The 17,400-nt window shown below is 43.4% G+C and overlaps 1 long non-coding RNA gene across 6 annotated transcripts in view; it reads right to left on the reverse strand.

Moving 5' to 3' along the window:
• LOC114063883 overlaps positions 1-17,400 on the reverse strand; it is a 60,114-nt gene that overhangs the window by 18,734 nt on the left and 23,980 nt on the right. For 4 of the 6 annotated variants that reach the window (XR_003572631.1, XR_003572630.1, XR_003572629.1 and 1 more), the window contains one exon: positions 3,471-3,598. The exons of 1 other annotated variant lie outside the window; for it this stretch is intronic. This is a non-coding gene — a long non-coding RNA (uncharacterized LOC114063883). Of the gene's footprint in view, positions 1-3,470; positions 3,599-10,637; positions 10,804-17,400 lie in introns of all 6 variants that reach the window. One more of the 6 variants, XR_003572633.1, reaches the window with a different exon arrangement.

The following is a 17,400-nucleotide window of genomic DNA, read 5'->3' on the forward strand; positions in this document are numbered from 1 at the left end:
ACCCGACAGACAGGCAAGGGGGAAGGAGCTGTGAGCACTGGGTGGGAAGAGTAGATATAAAAATCCTTAGTTCTGTTTTGATATTTTGCAACCACAGTACAGATCTACACGACAGATCAGCAAGTCTCTGAGGTTTGAGAGGAAACACTGCCAGAAGATGGTATTTCTTTCCCTTTAAAAAAAAAAAAAAAGGTGAAAAAGTTTATTGCTAGGTGCTGTTTCGCATTTGAAACTTTCAGTTTCAGTACTTGTGTGACGTCTATACCAAGTGGAGAAGGATCTTACTAAAACCTTCCAGGATGAAAACCCTCACACCAGCCGGTCTAGACATTCTCTAGCAAATATAAAAGTGGGATTAGAGGGTGCTGCTATTTTGACTCAAATAAACAGAAAAATTAATTAAAAGAAAAAACAACCTCTTGAACAAAACCAGGTGAACATTAGCTAAAACCAAGTTTAGTCTGAGATGGTGAAATGCTACAACATAGCTTATTGAGGTAGATTATTAAAATACCAAGGACTTCTCAAGGCATGTATTAAAGTATATATTTGTCTTATGATTACATAAAAACTTCATCTTAAGTAAATACCTAATTTTCTAAATGAGAGTGAAAACCAGACTCACTGGCTTCTATTCAATACTTAGCTTTCTGCATACCTAGCTATTAAGATCTTACTGAATTTTCAGTGTCTACTTAATCTCTTGGTTTACTTTAGACTGCTCTTCTAAAAAGTTTCACCTAAGTGAGAGGAAAATCATTGACTTCTGATACCTTACTGCATAGTTAGGAAAAAGAATCATGGAGTACAGGGAGACACTAGAGTTAAATTATACACGTCAGTCTAAGAGAAGGCTTTCAATTTGTTTTGAAATTGACTTTTAATAGATATTTCTTTTTCTTCCCAATTCCTGGTAATTGTCCTGTTTTCTGTACACATATTCCACAGAAGAGGCAAAGGTTACCAGTGTAGTAATATTACCTCTGTATGATGCTGTATGTTTTTAATCAGGCTCACTCCCACAGTGATTTCCATATCTAGCCACTTGCTCTTCTTACTTCTTGATAAGTGATGGCCTTATCAGGAAGTTGGGGGCGAGTCTGTTACTGCTCTGAGTAAACAGCCTAAAGGTCATTTTAGATGTTGGCTTTGACACTCTTGGTTCAGTAGCCACCCACCAAAGCTGTCACCAGTAAGTTACCCTCATGGAAAAATAGCCTTTCAGTGGGTTCTGTTGTCTCTTCAACAGAAGAACCCACCAGTGGGCACTAAATGATGAAATGAGGAAAACTCAATTAAATTCCCCTCAGAGATACCCGACAGAGGCTGGTCTGAGCTCAGGATCCAAGTGCTGGAGGTCTTCCCTGAGGTCTGTTAAGGTTAGGGGAAATCCTTGAGTTACAAGAGTCTCTGAGTCCCAGTGTGTCCCCATGGGTGCCACAGTTCTCCTGGCCAGTGTTCAAGGACCTTTTAAATGAGGCTTCCCCCAGCAGAAATGACAGCAGCAGGAGACATCCCAGCTCCATGCACACAACTGGCCACGTGCACTGGGATGGGAAGGGTAAAACCCATGGCTAGGATGGCACCCCACTTCAAGTATTACACACACACCACTGCCCTCCAGCCCAGACTTCTGCAGCAAGTATTGTTTCACTCCTGCTCCCACAAGATTCGTGAGTAGATGGCACAGCTCTGCTGAAACAGCTGCATCCACTGCTGAGTGCGTTTCCAGCACACACCAGCACTGTGCCTCCATCAGTAGAAGGTTATTACAACACTGTATGCCTGGCCACCTTCTCCCACACACCTCTTCAGTATGAAAGCAGGAAGAACCCAGCAGACAGGGCTTGAGATACCATCATCCTGCAAGAGGAGAAGAGTTGCATGACTAGATTTAAGATCCAGAGCAAAGACCAGAGCATCCACAGGGCTGATGCAGCAATATGCCTTGTATTGACAGCTCTGCAGGCTGATCTGTGCATATCCCATGAGGGACACCACCACCCAAGGCAGAATGCAAAGTTCATTACAGAATGACCATTGAAGTCTCTTAAGTAAACTTCCCACAAACAAGTAATTTTCTTTCCAAAATTAGGTACTTCAGGTTCCCAGGCTCTCATCTTAAGCACCTAAAGATAAAATATTTAAAAGATATGGAACAGACCACTCTCACTGAAGTCACATGTAAAAAGTTACTGTGGACTCAGGCCCCCAGGATGCTACTCTGGTACTCCCTGGTGCTTCACCTCTCTCCTCTTGCACCAGCATGCAAACAACTTAGTAGTAAGGCACCCCAGACACTCCCTTCTCCCAGGCTGAACACAGGACCTCCAGTAACTGAGGCACAGTGTCAAACCATTCACCCTGCTGGAACACATGGTCTGTGGCCACTTTACAAAAGCAGGAAAGGCACAGCCCAACCTCCTTGTCCAGCTAGAGACAGGTCTGAGTCTCTCCTAAATAAAAAGGGATTTATCCAAGAGAGGAGACAGGCTGTGCTGATACATTATCTCCACTTTTTTGTTAAGACAGGTTCATGCTAGTACATGTGTTGCTAAATTTCTACACGAAGTATCATCTTTGTCTCACCTCTGTGTAATTAAAAATGAAAAACTAAAAAGAAGAACCCTGGAGAACAGCTAAGGGAAGAAAGGGAAGACAGCAGATATATGTGAATTCTTCAAAGATGTTGCTGTCTTTTCAGAGCCAGACACACCCAGGCTACTGCATCCACCAGCCCCTTGCTTCAAGACACACACAGTAGCTACCAGAACATCCTGTTCTTCTGTCCTTCTTTTCCACATGCTTTGTGGAATCCACCTGTAGCCACTGTGACCTCTGGCCCTGCCCTCACAACCAGCACAGGCTGTTCTGCTGCTCTTGGAGATGGAATTTCTAGTTTTTTGAAGTGATTCCCGGCACAATTCACTTCAAGTGGCATTATCATGCTGGTGTTAATAGATAAAAACTACCGAGGACACATCCCATTGCTCTTTTTCCCTCCCTTCACTCCACAACAAAGAGAGCTCAAGACTTCAGATACCTTCTTAAAGCAGCCAAGCCCAGCTTCCACAGAGCCCTGTATGGGACTGTATAGGTACAGTCAGAGCTGTTTTCTCCAGACATGGGGCTCCATTTTCCAGTACATAATTTTCACTTTGCGCTAAACAGACAACAGAGTGTGAAAACTCCCTTTTTTTGGGTTTGACATTATCGTACAGGCAAGAAAACCATCTGCAGTTTTCAGCTTCAGCTTTTGCTCAAAGTTGGGATCTTTCTGCTACTTTTCCCAATACATTTTCCAGCCCAGACACTAATTCAGTCTGCTCCCTGCTCCAGCCGCTCTCCTGCTCTGTGAGCAGTGTCTGCTTTCTATCACGATTCAGGAGTCACTAAGCAGCTCCTGAGAAGGGTGCTTATAATCCCAGGGTGCCATATCACAAAGTAGGCTCCTTGAATCCAGTACTCACCCGAAAAGGGCAGGAGCATGCCTGCTGCACAGCCCAGCACTGCTCCCTCACGAAGGGTAGAACAGCACAGGTGGAGCTTCCCTGCAGTCCAATATCACAACCTGTCATATCTTCCCAGTTAAAGAAATCTGGGTAAAGAAAACACAAGCTGTATTTAAGCAATAATACCTTCTGGGAATGTCTAGCAACAACAAGTGCTCTGAGGAAGGAGCTGTGTCTCTGGCCCTTACCTTCACCAGTCAACATCTCTCAGGCTGAGTTAAAATAGCTGACTTAAAAGTCACAAGTGCTATTCTCAACAGTAAAATACAAAAATTTTTTAATGTACCTTTTAACATGCTGCAAAATTAAACAAGTCTTGCATGTTACCATGGATATAATTTCATGTTTATAAGATTGGTCTTTCCTGGCAGCTAAATGCCGGCATGAGAACAAATAGCAGAGCAGGATTTCATTTGGCATTTTGCTCTGTTTAGGATAACAGCTAACTACTTTTTCTATTAACAAGCCTTTGATTTTACTAGAGCTTCTCTAGAAACAGAGTTCATCTCACTGACATTAAACACATTACAACCAATCCTCCGGTGTGTGTGAGCAGAGCCCTGAACTCTGCGGCACCACTCATGAGAATCAGGGTCATAGGGTCAAGCCCAAGTATGTTTACATATCTGCCATGGTTGATATCAGACAGGATACAGTGCATAAATTGAGCTAGAACTAACTTTTATTCAGAATAAAAACATGATCAATTCTGGCTAAAATAAGGCACTGAAGTTAGGTTTTTACTGGAGGAGAGGAGCAGTTTTATTCCACAGGGTCCCAGAAAGACTCTCTAAAATGAAATTGCTAAATTCATATCAACTTGAAATCAGCTGCACTCACTCAGAGAGGATAATTAATGGAGCAAGAATAAAATCCAGACTGGCAGAAAGGTGTTATCAGCTCAGAACACCAAGTCTAAATGCCTCCTTCACATCCACACCTAACTACTTGTGCCCACATCTATTTCAAAGACTATGTGTGTATCTCTAGCCCTACTGATTGGCTTATGTGGCAAAAGTCACCTGCTCTTCAGTGGGACAACACTTCATCTCTCAGTGAGTAAGTCTGGAATAACTTTTGCCTGCTGGTTGGTAACATGTAGGATTGTATCAACTCAGCTGCTATTGCTAGGAGATCTGAAAACAAGATGCGAGTGCACAGACAAATCTGGGGATTACACCACACCGTGTCCCTCCCAATCACGCAGCCAGAGTGTTTACCTGTGTCTCTGTGTTGCTGCCATGAAAAATTCTGTACCTATTTCAGTGTCAGAGATATGTACGAGTCAAACTTGACTTCAGCTTTTGAAGTGGGTGGAGAGCAACACCGCCCCTCTCCTGTGCTGAAGTCTGCAACAAAACTGCATTTTACTCACAAACATATATCTGTAGTTCTGCTGTGTTCTGACTTTTTAAAAAAATAATCTCATTGGACAGACACCACCAGCAAGTTTCTCCACTCTGTGGAGTGTCTTCACAGCCCTCCCACAGAGTGAAAATGACTCAGACAAACCTACTAAATTTAGGGCACTGGTATTCTACGTGTTACGCTGGTGTTCATACAAGTAATGCCTTAAACAGTAAATTTCTGAATTAAGCATTCAGGCATCTTTTCTGTGCTGCATCTGCCACTGAAGCAGAACAGTGATGAAGGTGGGCTGAGGAGGAGGTTATTTGGATCATGCTTGGGGTTGTGTTTTGGCTAGAGCTGTGTGTGAATTTGAACGAGGTTTGCGTGTACTTTTAGAACTATCTATTGACCCCATATCATGATGTTTGATCTGAAGTGATGCGATCGTGCAAGATTAGCTGCCCTTGGGAGATTCCCTTCATCTCAGGCAAGACAGGCAGGCTTTGACTCACAAATGGGGATGATTTCTCTTGGGATGACTAGATCAATTCCCACTTCTCAGCATCCAACTCACCCATCCCTCTGACGTTCCCCTCCTGCAAGGATGGCTCATGAAGCAGCTGCTGAACTGCTGGTTGCAAATCCATGGAGTCAATTAAATCAGTACTTCTGTAATTCCGTATAAAAGTACATAGAATTACTGAAAGTTTATAATTTGCAAATCAGCCCCTGCTTCACCAGCCCCAGCAACAACCATCCCTGTAGCAAGGGCAAGGTACTCTGGAAGAAAGCAGTGGTGGCCAAGCAAAGGCAAGAAGTTCTGTGGCTATCACCCACAAGTCAGGGCTTTGCAGGGAGATCAGCCACGTGGCCACCACCTTGAAAAAGGGTCAGCAAGACCCTGGGCATGCGAGGAGCAGAAAATGCAATGAGCAGGATGAGAGGAGGATGGGGAGAAAGAAGGACCTTGATTGAGGCAGTCTTTCCTCTCTGACTGATTTGTTGGTGATTTTAGGCAATGTGAGACTGAAATCAGGCCAGAGCCTGGTCAAGAGGCCACACTCCCCCAGGCTGACCACATCACCTGCTGAAGCCAGCAAGAGTTTTGTGTGGGTATCTCAGGCAAGGACACAGAAGCAATGACTTATCTATTAATGAACTTTGGTTCTTTATCTGTTTGCCAGATGCCTCCAGAAAGGCATGATTTTCTTAAATATTTTTGGTTTTTGAAACTGCTGAATAATCTTTACAAACACAGTTCATGATCTGTTAGCCAATGAAAACCATGCAACTGCACATTTCTTCACATGCCCTTCCTTTGTTCCTCATCATTAGAACACAACTCTTTAATAAAATTAGGCTTATGCAAAAACATTTTAACATTTTCATATAACCTACTGTAGCCTCCAGGAATGCTTCTGCTGGTCTGATGTGCAGTATTTCAGCCTGGGAAGTTGGGCATTCTTGTCTTAGGTTCTGCAGAGCAGATAAAGAATAATTCTTTTCAGTAAATCGCAAAAGCTGTACTTGTATGAACACCTTCCCTGAGGAAAATTTCCATAGTACCGTATCTTTCCCTGTCCTGACCCCACCTGAGAATCAGTGATCTTAAAAGACCCCAAAGTGCCTAGTTTATAGAATGTTAAAAATCCACGCCTAGAGGTGATCTGGAGGGATTATTTAATCTCTTCACTTGCTGTAAAGTAGAATAAGTAATTTAGACCATCTCTGAAAAACATTTGTCACACTTGTTCTTGCAAAAATTCAGTCAAGAATATTCCACTTTCTCCCTAAGTTATCTGTGCCATGATTTTACTACTCATGCAATTAGAACATTTGAGCTGTGTCTCCCCACCTTACTTCATCAACATATCTGTGCAACCAGACAACTCTGACTGGGTCAAATTACCCAGTGTTATCACCCAGATTTTGACTGGTAACCCAACCAGAGAATATAATCAAGTATGATGCTGAAAGCCAAGACTAAGATCAAATGAATATCTAATATCTACTTCATACTAGTTGCCCTATAAACTGAGAAACTACATTAGTTAAACATTAACTACTCTTGGCAATTTTAATCTTTTTAAATAATTTTACAATCCAGGTCTGTACAAACTGACAGTCTGTCCAGGAATCCAAACCTCTTTCTTACGTGGATTCATATTTCCAACTTCATTAAACATTCCTTCTGTAGATACTTAAAGGGAGCTCATAAAAAAAAAAGGGGACAAACTTTTTAGCAGGGTCTGTAGGATAGGACAGGGTGATGTTTTTAAACTAAAAGAAGTGAGAACTGGACTAGATGTAAGGGAGCCATTTTTTACAATGAGGGCAGTGAAACACTGGCACAGGCTCCCCAAGCTGGTGGATGCCCCATCCCTGGACACAGTCAAGGTAAGGATGGACAGGGCCTGAGCAGCCTTTTCTAGTTGAAGAAGTCCCTGCCCACTGCAGGGGTGGTTGGACTAGATGGCCTTTAAAGGTCCCTTCCAACCCAAACCAGCCTGTGATTCTATGCACAGGTAAGTCCTCTTGGTAAGGCTCAGCTTAAATAGCTCCCCAGTAACTTCTACCTTGTGAAACAAGAGTTGCCTCAACATATCCCAAAATGGTAATACATTGATATTTTTTTTGCCATGTTGCCTCTCCATGCAATATCCACATAAAAGTGTCCATTGGCACTGACATTTGGTTAAAAAGTGCTTCCAAGAGTCAATCAAAAGGATCTTTCCACTCGTCCCAGGTAGGTGGCTTAAATTGTACCCACCTGTCAAATAGGCTTTGCTCTTTCTCTCTTTCTAATTTCACCAGCCAAGTCTGTCCATTATTCCACAGCTTCAGGACAAGCATGGATAATGCTGCTCCTTCTCTCCTGTCCTTACAGAGTGAGCTGTATGAATGCTCTATGTGACTGACCCCAGCAAATTTCTAACACGCCTATTAAGTATTTAATTTGAGTCTGTGCTACAATGTCAGGTTCTTTTCTCATGTTTGTACTGACATTTCCCTCTTAACCTTCCAAAGGTGCTACTGTAATATTCACTCCTTTAAACTGTTAACTTTTGCTCTGGCCTCTTTCAAACTGAGCATAAAAGCCCTTTTCTCCCTAGGCTGGTGTACGGTGCACTATGGTGGAACCCCCATCTTAGATGATGTTTCTTCATCATCTAAGAGAAATTCACACCCCTGCCTTCATAAATCTGAAATTAGCAAGTGCCAAACATGTTATTTCCTTTTGATTAAAGAACGAAGTGGTTTGAAACACTTCATTTCAATGAGTTGAACCAAAGCAAAATATTTTGGTTTGACCCAGTTTGACATCAGTTTGTCTCACCTGTCCAGAGTGAGGCTCTCTGTCCCTTTTTCCCATGATCCAGCACTACAGTAGGTAAGAAGGGAGACTGCAACACACCCTTGGTTAGATAATGCAGAGGTTGAGATAATGCTGTAAGAAATAATCAGGATACAATGCTACCTGTCCCAAAAATACCAGCAGCTCACGCAAATGGCTCAGACTCAACATTAAGTAACCCACAGCAACACAATAAACTGTTTTGAAATGGATCAAACTGACTCAAAGCAAAATATTTCAGTTATACCATCCCAGTGAGTCCTTCTTAAATTTCAACTTCACAGAATTTTCGCATAAAAGTCACTTCAACACCAAGTATTTTTTAACATAATATAATTAGCAACTGTAGAAATAGATCAGTCATCATGACTTGCTGCACAAGAAGATCAGAATACTGATTCATACATACGTTATATACATTGAATTGCTTCATAAACCCAGTACTTCTACATCTTCTTCATAACATGACAGTTCAAAAGGAGGTCTTTGCACTCCAGTGCTTGGCACATGATGGGAAGTGATGCTAATCATGGGAACAACCAGAAAATTCTTTTGAACCAATTAGATGGCACCAGTCACAATGACATTAGTCATCCGCTCCTCAATCTGAGGAGAAGGAACCAAAATTGTCATTCATCTACTCCTGAACTGCAAAAAGACATGAGGGAAGTGTACTATTTCCCATTCTTATTGCTATGATCGTTACACAGAGCGATACAAGCTGCTTTTTTCTGTTCCTGTTCTAGGAGAATGGTGGTTACCCTCTTTGCAGGTTTCAAGAGAGACTTTGATCTCATTTAAGTGCTTCATGCTCCCTCTGTCCTTGCTTGATCAACATGACCAACAAAAAACAGGACCATAAAACTCTACACAGGAAGAAGATACACAACCTGATGCCATGAGTCTCTGCAGTGTGTAAGGGCAAGATGAGCGAGATGTGACTGCTGCTTAGCAAGGACAGTGACAGAGGCAAGAGTTGTCATATATGGTGCCAAGGCTCTGCACACCAGTGAGAATAACAAGAAAAGCATGAGAAGTGGTAACCAATGTGTGGAAAAGTGCACACACAAGGAAAATCTCCCAAAAACTTGATGGTGGAGCATCGGGAGGGTTCGAAGTGGAGGACTGGAAGAACAGACCCGGGAATGCCACTGGAACAGAGAGGCAAACTGCCCTGGAGTAGCCAGGTTAACAAACCACACGCCAAGGTCTTCACAATGAATGCTAAGATCAATGAGATGTACCACTGATCTCAGAGAGCTGAGAGGTGTGGGAAGCCCAGGAGGAACTGGTAGGCAGGAGAGGCTGACCAGACCCTGTGTCCCCACAGCATGATGGTTTGGGCACCACAGAGATGCTGGTGTAGCAATCTATCACTTTCACCTCAGCCAGTAGACCAGACAAGCAAACACCCTGGTGAGCACAGACACCTCTGTGTAGGATGTTCCAATGTGAGAGACACCCCTGAAACACTCAACAGCTACAAACATCTCCATTCAGTATTTCAGCTCTCGAAATCCCTCCAACACCTTGTCTTTGAAAGACAGGAGTAGTGAAAAAGAGCATGAAAAATCAGAAATACCAACCCTTCTAACAGAGGGGTAAACAGACAAAGTTAATAGTAAAGTAATATTCTAGAGAAGGCAAAGATTGATCTCTGGTTTGGGAAGTCCAGATGCATCTAGCACACCTGTGGAAATTCTGCCAAGGTTTTCATGGTAATTGGTTCTCTGGGATGACAGTTTGCTTCACTGCCCAATTAGAATTTGGCCTTTAAAGACTTCATGGAGTAGATCCTCAGCTACAGCAAACAGTGCTGCTGCTTTCTAGAAGCAGGATGATCTTGAGCAGGAGACAATTATGCCCCAGATCTCAGACTGCTAGGGTGGTTTTCTCAGGGGAGCTACATCTCACAGCTTCACAATGAAGGGAAATGTTATCCATGGCATGAAACTCCAATTCAACAAACTGGAAACTTTAGGAGAAGCCATGTTAACAGATGGTACCAAATCCAAGTGGCAAAGATCACAATTACTTCTTTAGATTTTGCATCTTGTCTTTTGTGTGTGTGTGATACTTTGCTTCAGCCCCAGAGAAGCAGATTATGACTCAAGATGTGGAGTTAATTAAACTATAACACACTAAAAGGAGATTTGGCTGTGTTGACATATCTGGAGTGTGGTACAGCAAGATGCTCCTCTGTAAACACTGAGATGCCTCCCCAGGATTTCTCATAATTATGAAATAATTCAGATTATCTCCATAAATAGTCTTGGATTTGAATGCCAACACCAGAACTAAAGCATGCCTGAGCTGGAAAACTCAGATAATCTAAGACCATATTTATATATGTATAAAAAGAAGATGAAGAGGGACAACAGGAATAGCAATTGTGTACTGCAGTTGTTGCTTGGTCTCACCTCTCTACAGCCAGCTGCACTGCATCCAGATTCATTCTCTTCAGGAGATGGTTTCCAAAACTCCCTGATTTGTCTTCCACGCTGTCCAGTAGGAATAACTTGATCACAGCAAAATAAGACACAGAGCAGCTCTCCTTCTCCCAGAGAAAGAGGGGTCTTCCAGAAACTGTAAGGATGCCATTTTAATTACGTTCCAGTGCTCATTTAACATCATGTCAACAGCACCATGCTTAACATCATAAAAGGTGGCCCCTGCTTTGCCTGGTTTGAGTGAAGCAACACCGACCTAAGAGGTGCTGATGTGTCCCACGGGAAGGGGGACACACTTTTATCTTCTCCAGCCTCTAAGTGACCTGGATATGCTGCTGGCATGAGGAAACAAGGAGTGAGGTTTCTGATAGATGAACTCCACTGGCAGCTTCTACTAGGCTTTAAGATACAGTGACAGAGCACCAGAACAGGCTGCCCAGGGAGGATGTGCAGTCTCCCTCTGGAGATATTCCAAAGGATGTGTTCCCGTGTCACCTGCTCTGGGTGACCCCACTTTGGCAGGGAGGTTGGACTGGATGATCTCCAGAGGCCCCTTCCAACCCTAATGATTCTGTGCTATGTCCAACCTAGCTGTCTATGTACATCCTGCCAGAAGTTACAGCAGTCCCTGCAGATTCAGCAAAAGGGAGCCTCTCTGTGTCTCATCATGCAGGAGATGCTCACTGAAGACGTGGCAAAGAGGAGCTCTGGCCACATGTAGAATGCTGAAGCATTTGCAGCACATCAATCTGTCTGTGGGCAACAGATGCCTTTGCAGACATGCAGCACCCCAGGCTCTTCTTATGCTCATTTGCGTCTAAATACTGCTAATTGGAAATTAAACTTACACTTCCCTGGCTCTGAGCAAGAAAAGCATGCCCCTTTAGCCTAGAGTTAATGTCTAGGCTTGGCTAATCATCCTGGCTCTCTCTACCACCAGCAGAGACAGACAGTGCTGCCGGATGATTCACTCTCATACATCCCCAATGAATCACTCTGGTTACCTTCAGTGATGAGGGAGAAGCAGAGAGCATCCATACACATTGACTAGAGACCTGGCCTTCAGACAGATCAAGGAAGATAAGATACATCCCACCTGAACGGTCTTTTCTTTTGAACGTGTGTAATGGTCAAGGCAAACAAAAAAAGAACTCAGACCGTGGCTTCTTGACACAATAACCTACAAAACTATCATGAAAGCAGTAATCCAAACCCACTAATGTCAGTGACAACAACCCAGAAGGTAATTCCCATAGAAGTCACCATCTGTTCCACATGAGACCCAAGTGTGCCACAGCCTCCCTGTGTGCCGATGTGTATCTCACATCTGTCCAACAGAGAGGCCACTGCCAATTCACATGCTGTCTGTGTTTTCAGTCAGAGAAGAAAAGAAGCCATTGACCCAACAGCTTGGAAATCAGGTCACGAGATGATCCTGGTATCCTGCATGAAACTTTCTGTCCAGACAAACACCTGTAACCCCGTGCTTTCAACACAGCTTTGATTTATATCCTTGGCTTGGCTTCTGCAGTACTTTTAACCCTTCTGTAGAGGGTCTGCTTGGGCCCAAGATGCACAGCTGGGGAAGTGGCAGGGAAGAACACAGCTCTGGCAGTGGGAAAGCAGCTAGACTCTCCTGCTGGCTTCAAAGCTTTTGCGGGGGCACACCAGGCAGGGCAGGCTGCCAGGCTTCTCTCAGCAATAGCTGCATTGCCAGGGAGTAAAATGACCCAAGGGATCCACTACATCACACAGAGGTACAAGATTTGCACACACAGACCTTATGCTCCAGTGGTCCTGGCTGCAGTGGGGGTTCTGCCATGCCCATGAAAGGGCAGTTCAAGATCCACTGGAGCAGGCCCAGGGACTGGATCAAGTTCCACTGGCTCTGAAACACTCAGCTGTGTGGTGTCACACAGCCCTTTATCTCCTGAGGGGAATGGGATTTTGTGCATTTTCATTCTGAACACATTAAGCAGGTATATCGATGAAATACGGCACAGTCAGGCTCTGAAAAGATTCCCTGTAAGTGTGAATACTGCGAGTGGCACACATCATTCTTCATTTAACGCTTTGTTGATCACTGACTTGTGGATTGTTCTCCCTCTGAAATATCCTACCCATTCTTTCCACATGGGAATGTTGACCAGAGTAATTGAGATGTCTTTACACATAGATTTGGCATGGAGTCTGCAATGGCAGTGAGATACTGATCTGGCTGGGCTTGTACCTACCCTGTGGCTGAGGCAGGAGAGCAAATGTCTGCAGTGTCTATGTCAGCTACATCTGGAAAGAAAAAGGGTTTCTCTTTGAGTCAGCACACGGTGTCAAGCAGCCAGGCACTGACTGCTCCACTGGGCTCCCCAAGCTTAGGACAACATCCCTCACCAACCAGCTTTTAAAAGATCAGTCACATCCAAGCACATGCCACCAGCTGAAACAAGCCTATTAAGCAACATGAACTGAACGCTCTGAAGGCACTACTTACAGCAGTTTGTCCCGTACTATTCCTCAGAAGATCCTGTTTCCAAGGCTTATAAATTAACCAGGCTGCCTAGACCAAGTTCTGCATTTGCTGCAGGCAGATACACCACAAACCAAGAGCAGCAGGAGCACACAGTCCCTTCCCTGCAAGTATTTCATAAATAATAAAAATCAGTCTATGAAAGATGGGAGAAGACTATCAAGTGTACACAACATTTGTGACTTACACCCACCACAAATGTGTGCCAACACATCCATTGACTTCCTTTTCACTTGGTCTGCATCTGACCTTGCCATGTTCATTCCAATAATAGAACAGCTTCAAGCTCAAAGTCATCTTTCAAATAACATTTTTCAACTGATAATATGCTCCCACACTTAAATGAACCAAACTTTTAACTACTCTTTAACCCATTTTTTTCATATAGGTAAAATGCCAGGACAGTACAGAAAATAAACCGGTACATAATTAATAAAAACATTTATTTTAGTACTTGGCAGCGTGTGTCAGTGCCAACAAATCACAGAGCTCAGGCAAACCAGTGTAATGCATGTTTTCACTCCATGTTATTGGTTTCTTAATTTCGCAAACAGGAGATTTTTGACTGCTTTTAAGAGGAAATCAGCAAATCAATACTAAATTTTCTGTAGAAGGGAGAGGTATAAAATAATTCAAGTTATCACAAAAACAAATTTAAGCAAACTGGTGCCACAGATAAAGTAATTAGGCAGAAAGAAGACTTAAATCTCTTCCAAAATTATTGATTTATGATACTGTGTCATGTTTGGAACATAAATATTTATTATCTTGCAGCTCCTGTTCCTTCAACACTTCGATTAATTTTATTTGTGTCTTTCTAATAAAGGGTAACTCAGCTAAGTCCAAGTAGTGAGCAGTAAGACAACACTCTGTTAAATTAGCTCTCTCCTGAGAAGTAGAGAGCACATTTTATGTCAAATTATTCCATGCACAGGGAACACTGCAATACTGGGTACACAGAGCCCCACCATGGATTACAGGATTAGACTCCTGTGTATACCTTGGAGCTGTCTAATAAATTTAAATTAAACTGCCATAAAGTAGACAGGGGCAGTCCTTTTAGTCTTGCCCTAGAGTACAGCAAGAAATGTACTGTGCTATGTATTTGCCTTATTAGCAAGTTCTTCCTGCCAAAAAGCAAGTTTCCCTAAATACCAGAAGCTGACAGAGAATTCTGAAGGTTTAAATCCATTTGTTCTTTTAGCTGGACATCAGCAATGACCATTTCTTCAACAACTCACAGTGCAAAGAGTTGTTGTTTTCCCTGCAGGACTCTAATCTGATAAGGAGCCAAGAGTCAAGCCAAATCTCAGCAAAAAGAGAAAGAAAAAATATTACGTCTTCCTCTTTTTTTTTTTCCCTTTGCTCACAGAACATGACCAAACTGGCCTTTAGTATAAGTTCAGCTCACAGAAATCATTCTTGAAAGCCCATTGGTGGAAAGTGCATTTCCTTCTCCTTTCAGGTTGAAAAGGAAACTTTCTGTGAGTTTACTGTAATGGAGTGTTTGTCTGTATCAGAAACAGCCTGACCTCTCCAGCCACAAGATGAAATACCAGCAGCCCACTCTGTCACTAGTTCAGTATTAGGAAATTACATGGGAGGAAAGATACAACACAAAATTCACAGGGAGAAAAAAAAAAGAGAAAAAAAAAGCCATCAGTAGTGGTGGGAGTGAATGAACAAGCTTAATAATGAAGCCAGCAAAAAGGAAAATACCCTCTGGCTGATTGATAAAAAAGGTTACTTGAGGCAAAGGGTCAGATCCTGAACAGTGTAAAGTGGCCCAGCTTCTCCAGCCTCAGCAAAGCAACAGTGATTTATAGCAGCTGCAAAAAGCCCCAGGAGACAGAAAAACCCAGCTATAAAAATGGAACTGCAGGCCCACATTTTGCAAAGCTTCCACTCACTTTTAGCACCAGACTGAGGTACAGAGGTGACTCTGAGGGTTTGTTTCTGCGGGGGAGTTCCTGTGAAGTAAGCTGAAGTGTGAATTTACACTGCATCTACTGCTGGGTCTTTAAGTAGGCTGTAAATTCATACCCTAGCCTATTTTACAGGGATTTCCCCAAGTAGATAAGCCCTAAATTTGCCTCCTAATCATGGAGGTAGACAAAATAAATAGATGTTTTCAACACTGCAGACCCACACAGGAATCTCTCTATTGCTCGTAGGGGCAAGTGGGTACTGGATAGTATATATATATTGTATTATAGCCCTGCCAGTGCATAGTGCCCTTCTTTCCACCACTGACCCCCAGAGCCCCCTCCACTCATCTCTCTCAACATCCCTCTACTTCAAGAAACACCTTTGAAAACCCTGGCCCTGTTCCAGCTTCATGTCAGTCTTCCATGCCCTGGCCTCTGGATGCCCCTGGAATGGGCATTTCCTTCCCCATTCCAATTCCACATCTGGAGGTCCATGTTCTCCCCTGACCCTCAGGGGGAGCAGTAAAGCTGTCCTGGTGCAGATGTGTCTCCTCCTACCAGTTCCTCACCTCTTCACCAACCTAACCATGTCCCGTCCACGCCTCACCCATTCCCAGAAGCACTGGATCCCTGGGTTAATGGGTGTCCTTTGAAACCTCCTTCAGAGTCATAAGGTTAACTCTATGCCAACAAATGCCAAGAAGTTGGGCAAGATTACTCACGCTTTCTTGGCAGAAAGATGCTTTTACAGGCAGCCGAACAGGAAGCCGGAGGCCTTCGGCAGAGCCAGAGGAAGCAGCTGGCATGGTCACAGCTTCACCAGGGTCCTCAGGCTGGGGCTTTGGGCTTCAGCAGGCTGGGGCCAGCAGCTTGAACCACACCAGGCCCGGGCTCTTTCCCTGGGAGGCGCAGTGAGGCTGTAATGGAGCAGAGCATTTACACCTTGGCTAACATGGCACCTTGCACCGCCTGAACAGCTCCTGTGCTGGCCCAGGCACTCGCTGCCCCAGAGCCAACCAGTCCCACCTGCGGCCATCCCACTCTTACGCAGTGACAGCACAGGGTCCTCAAGGATCCTTTTCAAGAAGTCAGTTTATAATATCCTCTGTCACCTGACACAAACATCAGGTTTCTCAAAAGCAGCTTGGAATGCTCTCCTTCAGTGAAATCATGGATTTTGCAAAGTGTGACAGACAAAGTCAGTTAATACTTAGATGTTTGAGCCCTAAGATCAATGAGGGAAGCAAAAAAGGCATAAAATATCTTTTGATTTCAGCAGAAGGAACCAGCCACAGTGAACAGTCATCACATACAGTACAGTACTCCATACCATCCTTATCTGCTGGAGCAGGTAACAGCACTCTGAGGAACAGGAAACATTTTCTAACAGGTACAAGACTGAAAAAGCTGTCTAAGAGACAGGTCACAGAGCAGTGAACCTTCCAGCACTTGCCTAAGTTTAATCTTTGATACATATGAAGATTCTGCACAATAAGCATCTCTGAGCACAAAAAGAGCTCAGCACCCTTTAACAGCTAAAATCTGTGCTGCAGATGATTTCCTGCATTCTGTTATCTCAAGCTTTCTTTGCGACCCTTTGCTTTGTACGATTCTGCAAACATTTGTGCAACTGAGTTGTACCAGCAGTTGCACTTAAAGAAAGCCAGTGTCTGAGCTTGGCAGAACAGTCTTTAGAGAAACTGAAGTTTATATTAGTTCAGGAGCATTTATCTTGGAAGTGTCTGGTCTTTCATCCAAACAGAAAGCACAAACAACACAGTAAGAGCACCCAAATCCCACCAAGCCATCACCATGACTCATGATAGCTCTCAGAATGCTGTTTCACAACAATCCACAGAGCTAAAATAGTAATAGAAATTTTGAAAGGTACATAAATATCAGGGAACAGCAATTGCATCATCACGATGCAAGCAGAAGAGAAGGTTGGATACTCTGGGAAAATTCTTCTGTGTGAATTATTTACTTGGCTGAAAAGCTTCCTCCTTCCTTTTCATCTTGCCCTGTTCAGCAAGAAAACCATATATTTGAATATGGAATACCATATGGTATCCTTCATATACTGTCCAGCAATTGCTTCTAGCTCCAGAATAAGACACTCAAACAGGGCCTGTCATGTTAGAAAACTGAGTGCAAAAAGGTGGTTGTGTTTTACATCCTGAAACGTGAAAATCTGAGGTTTTTGGAGATGATTCTGGATGTTAACTTGATCTTTTATCACTGGCTTCAGTGACATGGCCCTATCATCAATAATTCCAGAGCC

Source organism: Empidonax traillii, unplaced genomic scaffold, assembly GCF_003031625.1.
Source record: "Empidonax traillii isolate 1590-97213 ecotype Southwest subspecies unplaced genomic scaffold, ASM303162v1 scaffold498:size1131258, whole genome shotgun sequence".
Classification (NCBI taxonomy): domain Eukaryota; kingdom Metazoa; phylum Chordata; class Aves; order Passeriformes; family Tyrannidae; genus Empidonax; species Empidonax traillii.